The sequence below is a fragment of the Dermochelys coriacea genome, chromosome 13 (assembly GCF_009764565.3).
Source record: "Dermochelys coriacea isolate rDerCor1 chromosome 13, rDerCor1.pri.v4, whole genome shotgun sequence".
Taxonomy (NCBI): Eukaryota; Metazoa; Chordata; order Testudines; family Dermochelyidae; genus Dermochelys; species Dermochelys coriacea.
In genome coordinates, this window is record NC_050080.1 from 12,414,004 (window position 1) to 12,426,039 (window position 12,036).

Below are 12,036 nucleotides of genomic sequence, written 5' to 3' on the forward strand. Positions count from 1 at the left end.
ATTATAACATTCAAAAACCAGTCGGAGAACACTTCAGTCTCTCTGGTCACTCTATTACAGAACTAAGAGTGGCCATCTTCAACAAAAAAACTTCAAAAACAGACTCCAACGAGAGACTGCTGAATTGGAATTAATTTGCAAACTGGATACAATTAACTTAGGCTTGAATAGAGACTGGGAGTGGATGGGTCATTACACAAAGTAAAACTATTTCCCCATGTTATTTCCCCCTCCACCTCCCACTGTTCCTCTGACATTCTTATCAACTGCTGGAAATGGCCCACCTTGATTATCACCACATAAGGTTTTCTTCCTCCCCCCCCCCCCCCCGATGGTAATAGCTCATCTTAAGTGATCACTCTCCTTACAGTGTGTATGATAACACCCATTGTTTCATGTTCTCTGTGTATATAAATCATCTCCCCACTGTATTTTCCACTGCATGCATCCGATGAAGTGAGCTGTAGCTCATGAAAGTTTATGCTCAACTAAATTTGTTAGTTTCTAAGTTGCCACAAGTACTCCTTTTCTTTTTGTGAATACTGACTAACACAGCTGCTACTCTGAAAAATGTTCACTGACTTTCTTAAAGCCCCAGCTCCTACAACTCAGAACCTTTCTTCTTGTTTTTAAAAGGAAAAAAAGGCTGAAAATGTGAACAAAGCACGATCTTCAGGCTCAGAAACCAAAAAGTCAAATAAAAAGAACCCCAAAATGTGCAGATTTTTAAAATCTTATGATTTTTTTAAACTGCTCTCAAGATTTTGGGGTTTGATTCATAATATTTGAATGCTTGGGGTTGCCAATACTGCCCATATTACTCAGTGGCGCTTGGACACTACCATGCCAGGAACTGGTTACAAACTGTTCTAAACATTGTAGTATGGACAGGGTATTATAAGCTGGGCTCCAGAAGTAAGGAATCGTTAGAGGAGAATGAGGAACTCTGGAATTTTCTTTCCTTTCAGCTCAACGGTTCCACGCTATGTTGACTTCCCAGATACTTCCTAGGCCTGTGTCTTCATGCAGGTCTTTCCCAGAGGGATTATTCTGGTTTCTCTCTCTTTCAACATTATGCTAGTTTAGATAATTATTGTCAGTGTTTTTGTCAATGTTTAGATTGTTTATGTGACAAGAAAGCCAGTGATGGGCACATTGTATAAATATGACAAAATAATTAATGCTGCAGTTGGGTTTTTAAAAGGGCTGAATGATTTTATTTGTAGTCACAGAGACAAATTGAAGGTAAATGGATTCCCTGCTGCAGAGTGTAAGCTGATCACTCTACGTGTCAGGAAGGTATTGACCCATCTACCGCATAGTAGCCTTTGATAGCTACGCTATGGGTTGACATACCTGCTCAGCTCTGGAGCTCAAAGACCAGAAACCAAAACCAAAGTTCATGCAAATCCCTACAAATCAACACACCAGGTGAGCTAAAGTAGCTGGTTTGAATCCTGGAAAGGGGATCATGTCTATTTACAAATATGGGGCCCAATTGTCCATTCTGCCTGAGCTCCAAAGAAGCTGAGGGAGAAAGTGGAGAAGGAGATAAATGGGTTTCCTTCCCCTGTATTCTGCACCCAGCCCCAATGTATGATACAACATCAGGAGTGCTCTTACATTTGGGTTGCCTAGAGCCCCCTCAGGGGCCATTCCAGCAGTGGCATTCTGCTTCTCTTGGCCATGTCTCCAACACACCCTCTCCACCAAGTGCTGTGAAAGGAGATGGTGTCATTCCCCTATGACAAATCCACCAGCCTTTGTGCTGCCAGAGTGGCATGAAGGGCCCCGTTGAAGCATTGAGCCAGTGGGATTTCTCGACCACTTTTTAATGTCACTGCTGCATTTCCTGTTCAGTCAGACAGTGATCCATCTGCACCTTGTTTTTCAAGGCAAGGTAGGACTAACCAGTGAAAATATTATGACCCCAGAGTTAATTTACCTCTATAACTAAGTAGTAAACTAAATCAAAACCACTTCAGTAGAGCATGAAAAATTTAACAAATGAGTAAAAATATTGATAGGTACTCTCTGCAAATCAATGGAGTCACAGTGTTGAATGTGTCCTTTTAACTCCATGTCTGAAAAGACCTAGATGTATGTAATAATTACTATTTCAAGTTGCTTAACTCAGGGGTGAATGGAACCAGAGACATCAATTTGCACGTGCAATTGTAATATCTATTCAGCCAAAGTGACTCAAGATGGCATCAGAACTACCTCTGAGTTCCTTTCAGAACAAAACATAACTCACGAGGATTGGTGTCAGGATTTGTGCGTGGAAAGCCAAGAGCATACTGTATTTGTAGTCCGTGGATGACAAGCAACTGACAGATCCTACCTCCACCCCCAGTCAAAGCAGCTGAGATGCATGTCAAGCTTACTTTGACTGCAATGTGATCGTTCTGTTTTCTTGTGTGGAGGTAGCTCTAAAATTAGGGACACTGGAAAAAAGAGACCGAAAAAAGAAAGAGAGAGAAAGCTCTCTGATCATAGCTAAATAGCAAATCAATGCCGAATGTCAGAAGTGATCTAAGTGTCGGGATATGCCTCACTATACCAAAGTCAGATCATTGTCCCGTGATGTCTGGTATTCCACTTCAGGAGTGGTTGTAGAGATTAGAGACCCGGGACATCACGGTCAGGGTTATCTCCTGTTTACACAGACCCTTATCTCCTCACTATATGCCCCCCAATGGTCACCCTGAATAGTAGCACTACACGTTTATACCTAACTCCACAGTGGTCAATTCCAATAATTAAAGGCTTAAATTATTCCTTCTATGGCTTAAGGAATTGCCATGTGAGTAAAGGGCAAGAGATCCTTCAGAAAACCCAATAATTTACCTATTTAAGTCAATGAGAATTTTTTGGCCATTGATTTCCATGGGACAAATATCAAGCTTAACATGAGCCTGAGTTTGAAACCCTTACTGATGCTATGTGGCACTCATTCAATGGGGGATTAGTCATGTAAATAAGTCCTATCTGATATGAGTAATGGAGGCAGATTTTGACCCTAAATCATTACATGAATTGATCTTAGGCTCAGGAGAAACTGCATGACTCAGTTCTAGCTTTAAATAATAAATCTCAAGCCATAAAGTACCATTTGGCTTTTGTCAAAGTTGATCCAAAAGGGCTGTGCTGAACGATAAAAAAATATCATGCTTTTGATGTTAAGTTGCATCTTCAAGCATAAAATCCAGCCTTGATGATGAAGCAGAGCCCAGCCTATTTCACCCAAGCAAAAATACTCAACAAGAACCTTATGCTACTTTTCATTTAGAGGAAATATCTTTACATGTAAAGAAAAGAAAAATCCTTGACAGATAAATAATTAGGAAACATCTGGCAAAACCAAAGGCAAAAGAATTCATTCCAGGCAAAGGTGGTTCATTGAAAGCTTTTCATCGTGACTCCAATTTAGCACTTAACGAAAAAAATAACACTCACTGATGAAGTGTTTAAAATGGCAGATGGCAAAAATTATATACATGTCTAGCACAAGATGCTAAATAGATTAAGGGGAAAACATATTGGATAGTCTAAATGTGGAGATGTGCGCCCAGAGGCAGGGCAAGTATTTTGAAACTGTCCTGATATTTTTTGATAGATTTCCTAGAAGCAGTGTGGTTCCAGGAATGACAGGTGATTGGAAAGGCTGATTCCTGGACACTGCAGTGTTTGCCTTGGAAGTACAGGGTACCTGTTTCCAGTGATGGTAGTTCCTGGAATGGTAACACAGCAGGAACGCTCATATGCTATATTCTCCACCGCCCTGCACCTTGTGCCATCATTTACACTGTACAAATCGGGTATAAAATGCCACCAAATCTGAATGGTAGCATACCCGCTGCACAGGGGTGTCAGTGATGATACTGGGTGTTTGGCAGTGGAGAATCAGACTTACGGTGTCTGTACTGTGCTGTAATTTATTGCTGTACTAGTTTATCCCAGGTTACATGCTGCTTTATGAGCTTACAACTGGGACCAATACATTATTCAGTAAGAAAGTGTGAACTCTGCCAAAAAAAACAAAACAAAACAACAACCCCAAACAAACAAAAAACCATCCTCTGGAAAGCAAAGACAGGAAGCATACACTATATTCCTCTCCCAAATTAATTGCTACTATTTTGATTAAAACACATTATCATATAAATATTTGATGTAAAATGTGATTAAATCTTTCTTGCTTATGAACTGTGACACCTTTAAAGCCTAACCTTTTATGGCTTAGCGCTACCTAATTATTTTGCTCATTAGCTACATTTAATAGTTCGATCTCTTAATATGCTTTGCCATTTGGAACCTGCCGTCAGTGCCAAGTTCAAATCAATGCTGTTAGTTATTTGTGCCATTGCAGATAATTAAACAAAAATTAAAAGTGATTTAACCTTGCAGATATTCACAGTGTGGTATTAATCTGGCTTGGGATAGACTGGTATTCAAAGACTGGGAGCGGCTCAATTAGCCCAATGCTATGGGCCTAATTCTGACTTTCTTTATACAGGGACAAATCCTATTGAAGTCATTGGGAGTTGAAGTAGGGCAGGGTAGGGCCCTGTGTTCCCAGACTGGTAGGTGGCTGCATGGAATAGGTAAGGGCAGTCTGGAATTTGCATGGGCAATTACATCTCTGTAAATAAGTTTTGAAGCAGCCACAGAGCTTGATTCTGCGCTTGTAATTTGTGCAGTCATTCACACCTGTGCAAAGATAAAATGCTACCCTATGAGAATGGGATTCTTACACTCTTGCTTTCACTGATATAAGTTAATGCACCAGGGTGTTAGAGGCTAGAAATCTTACAAGAACTTACTGTCACTTCTGTTTTTGTTTCTGGTTGAGAATACCCTGAGAAGAACCTTTTCTCATGCTATTGCTGAACTTCCCACCTTACCTGCAAGTTATCAGAAGCTTAAAGGCAGCAGCAAATGTAAAGAAAGTACCACAAAAATCATAATTCAGAAGCTTTACTAAAAGGTCGGGAACTTTTGGAGAACAGGTGAAGTTTGGGGAGAAGAGAGTTTTCTTATTTTTTCACCCCACTGGTTCTGCCACCATCAAACCCTCCCAAAGCATATTTCTATGGACACCTTGAAAGGCTAAAAAAAAAAAAAGAGGGTGGTCCTTATCATCATACCACTCGAGTTTAAGGCCCAGAAAGTTGCACCGGAAAGAAAGACATTTGGGTCCAATTCTGCTCAGTTATGCACATGAACCCAGTGTGACAACAGTGGGATTGCACATGTAAACTAAGAGCACAGTTTGCCCCTTAGCTTACAAGATCCAGGGAACTATCTTACCTTTCAGAGGACTTGCTCCTGCCAGGCTTAGCTTTCACGCGAGAGGAGGGATGGTCTTGTGGCTAAGCTGGGGGACTGTAACTCAGAAATGGCCTGACTGAAAGACAACTCCATTGCATGAAATATACTGAGTTTTTCTGAAATTAGTTTTCATTCTGAGGTCGAAGGAAAGTAAAACCTTTCAACATTTTTCATGAAAAACTGACACTCAATGCCAGGCTAGTCAGCAAGCCCGGTGGTTACGGCACTCACCGGGGATTTGGGAAACCCAGGTTCCAGTTCCTGCTCCTAATCAATCAAAGTGGAAATTTAATCCAGGGTCTCCCACATCCCAGCGATGTGCCTTAACCCCTCCCCCTCCCCTATGGCTATGGGCCATAAGGGGGTTGGCAGAAGGTGTCTCTGAGAAACCTTCCTGATGAACCCAACCAGCTCCCCTCAGAAGATCTAGGTTCAATTCCAGTCTCTGCTACAGACTTCCTGTGTGATATCAGACTTCATCCCTTAATCCTTCCAGTGCTGATTGGCATGATAATGTTCCCTTCCTTCCAACCTTCTTCTGTCTTGTCTATTTACACTGTAAGGGCTTTGGAGCAGGGTCTACCTCCTGCTTTGTGTTTGTTCCACGTCTAGGACAATGGGGTTTAGCTCTTGGTTAAAGCCTCTATGTGCCATTGTGATACTGTTACGAATGAATAGGAATAAAGGGTCCTCCGCGGGCTCAGGCCTGCAACAACTGCAGAGCTTGAGACCAGAGCTGGAGGCGTTATTCTTCAGTGCCTGCTCATGCCAGCCTTAGCCCTATTTCCTGATTTAAACCACACACAAAAACTTGCCTTACATGGTCCTGGATGCTATATTTAGCTTGCCAATTAATCCAGCTGGATTAGAAATCACATAGCCCCTTAATTATAGGTGTATAAACTCCAGACTGGCAGCTGTTTTGACATTCTCAGCTGGGAAATTTGCCCTAAACAGTCAATGCCCCAAGCTGATGCAGGATCATGGTCTCATGACTGCCTATGCTCATGCCCATCTGTTGTGATGGCATCGTGCCTGCTCACAACTTGTTTGGATCCATGCCTCGGGACACAGGTGCCTGGCAATAATAAACTGAGATGGGCAGTCAGCAAGGATCCTCTTTTTCTGCGGGAAAACCTTTTCTCTCTTCCATGGGCCTTTCTCCTCCCCTGATGACATCAGCTGAGAACCGGCGAGGAATGTGAAATGCTTCATGGGAACGTCCTGCAGTGCACTGCTGAAGCCTGACTGTATGGCGGAGACAGACCGGTGGGAATAGGTGGAGGCAGTTCCAGGAAGCACAGTGCTCCACATGTACCAGGAAGGCGGCAGGCTGTTGGGACGGGAATGAACCGAGCACAGCGGGAAGGGCACAGTCTGCCACGCATCCAGCAATGGTTCTAATAGAGCTCAAAATATATGGGATATCCATTGGCTCTGCTCCCTCGAAGACAGATCTGTGCTGAGTTACACCAGCTGAGAATCTGCTACATAGCATGATCTTTTGCAGAAGCTAAAAAGGCCAAACTGCAACCGACAACCAGGCCCCGGCCCTGCCCCTTCACAGGAGGCAAAAGAAAGGAGGGCATTTTAAACCTCTTTTTCCCCCCCTCCTGCCTAAGAAATATCCCATCCAGCCATGAGTAGCATGAACGATGGGCAGAGCAGAGAAAATAGGTCATACGACGGGCCTAGACACGCTCGGCCTGGAGAGAATAGCAGCACGTCAGTGTAGCAGATATTTCAACCCCTGCTTGTTGATTGCTTTACTGAATACACAATCACTTCCCCATAAGCTATTTGAGTCTCTCTAACTCTTTCCTTACTTGAGTCATGCTGCACATCTCACGAGAGTGCATAATATGCTACGCTCTTCTAACACTTATGCACATCTAATGAACGAAACCTCTACAGTCTGTTTATGGTTTGTCACCAGCAAATCAGTGGCAGAACCCAGAACTGCTGAACCCCATTTCTGTATGTAACCACTAGACATTGCACCCTCTGAATTTGACAACCAGTGTTCAGATTGGAGGTGGGAAAACTATGGCCCACAGGCCGCATCTGGCCCGTGGGACCATCCTGCCCAGCCCTTGAGCTCCCAGCCGGGGAGGCTAGCCCCTGGACCCTCTTCTGCTATCCCCCCTCCCCTGCAGCCTCAGCTCACTACACCACCAGCCCTCTGGGAGGTGGGGCTGCGAGCTCCTGCTGGGCAGCGTGGCTGCGAGAGCCACTGGTGTAGTGTATTAAATTGCTCCCCGTAGGAATGTGCTAATTACAGTGTACTGCTTATGGCTGCCAGTCCTGGTGCTCTGAGTGGCATGGTAAGGGGGCAGGGAGTGGGGGGGTGGTGTTGGATAAGGGACAGGGGTCTCAGGGGGCAGTCAGGGGACAAGAGGCAGGGGGTGGTTGGATAGGTGTGGGAGTCCTGGGCGGGCGGTTAGGGGAGGCGGAGTTCCAGGGGGGGGCGGTTAGGGGAGGGGGGTCCCAGGAGGGGGCGGTCAGGGAACAAGGAGCAGGGGAGGTTGGATGAGTCAGGGGCTCTGAGGGGGACAGTTGGGGGGCAGGCTGTTTGGAAAGGCACAGCCTTCCTTACTCAGCCCTCCATACAGTTTCGGAACCCCGATGTGGCCCTCAGGCCAAAAAGTTTGCCCACCCTGGTTCAGATACAGCCTGCACATTAACTTTGAGTGCTGTGTCCCAGGGCCATGGGAACTTGGAATTACAGTGTGTCAGCATTATGGGTGTTCAAAATTTCCCCAATTATGTGTTTTTGTGTATCAAAAGAAAATTGAATGAAAAACTGCTGATTTTTTTTTAATTTTGTGTTTTGTTTTTGTGACTTTTGTAATCAAAACTTTTATTGACACCATAATTTTAAATGTTCATGTATTGAAAGTCTGGTATGCAGCAAACAGAACATTTTGATAACAATTTAGATTACAATAATAATAAGCAGGAAATTTTTTGAAAAAGTAAAGCCTGCAAAATGAAAACAACTTTGCAAATATTTACAATTTAAAAAAAAAATCACCCTGTTCTATTCAGTATCAATGAAACTATCTAGCCACATAAAGATCTACTTAGGTTTTTATACTGTGCCCATTACCATAGTATCTGTTTGCTTTGGATCCCATCTGGCTCGATGTCTATCTTGAAGTAATTAGTCACATTCAAAAGTCCTGCCCCAACATGCACTGTTTCTTGTGCAGAACTCTGGATGTTTTTCAGGACAGTATTAATTTCTCAGACATTTCAAAGTCCATATCAGTAAGCTGGAATAGATCTTTTAAAACCAATACAGTGGCTTCTCCCAACTGCTTGCCTGGGAAACTTGGCAATGGAATCCGGGATGGGGCATATAAGGAAGTCCCAAACAAAGTTGAGTTCTGGTCTGGAACGGATACTTCTGTAGTTCCCTTGTGCCACAGATTCCACACTAGAGAAGTTCTCTGTCTCACCTCAACAAGACGTGAACCAAGCAGACATTTGCTTGCTGCTGCATTGCCGTTTATTATAATTCTTGCAGCTCCTTGGCAGCTGAGGGAAAACGTGTGTGAATCTATGATACCTGACCAGTGAGTTAATTCAATTACCGGCGGTGGATAAAAGAGTAATTCACTAAGTGACTCTTGCATCTTCAATATGAGGAACCCTGCCAAAATCTGTGGCATAGTTAGGTCTCCTGAAGGGTTTGCTGCCATTTACAAGTGGTGTTTTGTTGTTGTTTTTCTTTTTCTTTTTCTTTTTTTCAGCAACAGGTGCTTTGAATGGTCATCTCTGTAAAATGGGGATAAGACTATTTCCTCTCACACCCTTTGAAGTGAGCTGTAGCTCACGAAAGCTTATGCTCAAATAAATTTGTTAATCTCTAAGGTGCCACAAATACTCCTTTTCTTTTTGTGAATACAGACTAACATGGCTGCTACTCTGAAATCTGTTTAAACTGTAAACTTCAGGGCAGGGCCCTTCCTGTGTGTTTGTACAGCTCCTAGTACAACATTGATCCAAACTCAGATGTAGTCTCTAAACACTGTTGGAACAGAAATAATCATTGTGTGATGGGCCAGTGGTACCTGATAGATACTGGCCCACGAAGCTGGTAGTGTGGAGCTGCTCTAGGAAGGACCTGGTGTGGACACTGCTGAACCTTATTCTGTCCACCCAACTTAGGGCAGGTCTACACTAGAAATGCTACATTGGTGCAGCTGCACATAGTGCCGGTATGGTCGCTGTAACTTTTGTCACTTGGGGCAGGGGGACGCGTGTCTTTTTCACACCCAAGCAATGTAAGTTAGATCGACATAAGCGGTAGTGTAGACTTGCCCTTAGTGGTCTTCTAGTGTGTTCACTGCTACTTACAAGTTTCAGAGTAGAGTGGTTTGTTTTGCAGTGACAGATCCTTTGAAAATAGATGGTTAAAATGCTACCTGATGAAAGCTACTTGAACTTTTTTTTGCAGTGTGGTTTAAAATGCATGTGTGTCTAAAAATAATGAAAAAAGTGCTCTGCTAAAGCTAACAAAAGTTGAGCTCTCCTGGATATTCTTCTCCCATTTTATTGTCTGTCTTCCTCTAGCTTTAGCACATAACAGAATCCCAAAGTCCTTTTCCTGTCAGGCTTGCTACAGTGCGTTGATCCTTCCTGCAGTTCTATGCTTTCCAGAACAGTTCCCCGGGCTACCCACTGATTGGAAAAAATTATAGCTGAAAACAATGGTTCATTATTTTAGATAAATCAAAGAGGTACATTAATTGGATGTGGCAAACTTTAAATTACCAACAAATGCATCGACTTGCATTTAATTTATCCCTTGCATTCAGAAGGAGGCCTATGGTTAAAACAGCTGGTCAAGTCACCAAGCTGCTATAGTCTGGATTTGGGCTGCATTATTTATAAATAATTAGGAGGTTGGTAAAGTGAGCATGGACATGATCTGAAGGAGGCGAGGTACACAGTGGGATAGCAGAGCCATAACTGTGCCGTCTAACGCTCAACCCTCGGGAGACCTGGGTTGAACTTTTCAAAGCTGTGCAAGAGATTTAGTCACACACCAAGGTGAATGGAAGGTCTATGGCTAGTTCCCTTGCACTGCTGTGAAGATCCAGGAACTGCTTCTTCTACAGGACATTTTTTGTCCCTCAAACAGTATTGTGGGACAGAGTGTCAGGTCCAGCTGGGACCCAGAAAGGCAGAAGGATATAAATAATTAGGTGTGTTGGTGGAGAGGGAAAGGAAAACAGGAGTTACTTGTGGGTTTTATGAACCTCAAAAGGGATTTTGATGCAAGTGCTAGGCAAAGTTTTTGGGCCTGTCCTTATCTGATCCAAGGATTTGTGCATTGTTAGCCTGGGGCGGAGGGTAGGCCATACGGGCCTGGGAAATGAGTTCTGCTCCTGGGCCTGTCACAGATTTGCTCTGGTTGCTATTTTTGATTGATATATTTTACTGGCATTTGATGTTCAAAAGAGCAGATGTAAGGGTAGCTACTGGAGTCTGAGGCCTGTCATGTGACAGGCGTGTAACTTTTGGTAACCCCAATCCATGTCGTGTGAGTTAGACCAGGAAATAAAAGACCAGTCTCTTGCCAGCATCCCCATGAGTCACACCTTTATCACAAGCGCCACCCTTTACTGGGTGAAGAAGCAAGCCAAAAGCAGGACTATAAAGTTATATGTTTTAAAATACTTATTGAGAAGGCTGACTCAGAGGACAGCAATTCTGTCCATGCTCACCGCAGCTGTTAAGGAAGCAAAGAAATACCAACGGGTGAGTTCCAGAAGCTTTATCCATCACCAGGAATGCCAACCTTAATGGGACCTACGCCCAAGGATAATGCAGAAATCATTGTCCAGACATTTTGTGTATGATATCACTGGCATCAGATCACAGCACACTCAACAGTCATCTAGTTACCCTCACCATTCAGAATCAGATACTTCACTTCTAAATCAGTCTGGGCCAGCACATAAGAAGAGAGGTCTTTGAACCACAGCATGTTGTTAGCAAAGCAGATGACAAATTCAAAGCACTGTTTGGGGGAAGATCACAATTCACCTCCGCTTCTATTTTTATCAAGAATGCCGGCAGCTTATTTGATTTAGATGGTGAAATTCATAAATCCCCAATATAATGCCTGAACCTCAAAGAGCTCATCTTGTGCTGAGGCTGGGTTCTGAGAAGCTTTGAAGGACGCTTCCTGAAGAACTTGCTTTGTTGGATTATTGACTGGAATCTGTAACGGAGGAGGAACTCAGCTGGTGCTTTTTCTATCCACTCCCTTCCTTGGTGTTATATTTCTCCAAACACAGAGCTGCTTTTAGATTTAAAAGCAAAGCAAAACCAAGAAGAAAAAGCTGAAGTAGCATCTCCAGGAGAAAGTGCAGTGGGCATGGCTCCTTGGTAACAGGTTGTAGGAGCTCTCAAAGAAGTGGTCGGTTTGTCTGCACGCAGGCAGAGCTTACAGACATGTCCAAAACAAAGGCATCTTATTAGGATTTATTTGTATGAGCACAGTGCTTAAGTGCCCATTATGGGCCAGGACCCTGTTGCGCTAGGCTCTGTAGCAACACAGAACAAAAAGATGGTTCCTGCCTTGAAGTGCAAGGTCCCTGCTCCCTACAATCTAACGGCATGTCTACACTGCAATCGAAAGTGTGATTTCAGCATGCATAGACACAGGCACCGACTTTCCAATGTGCC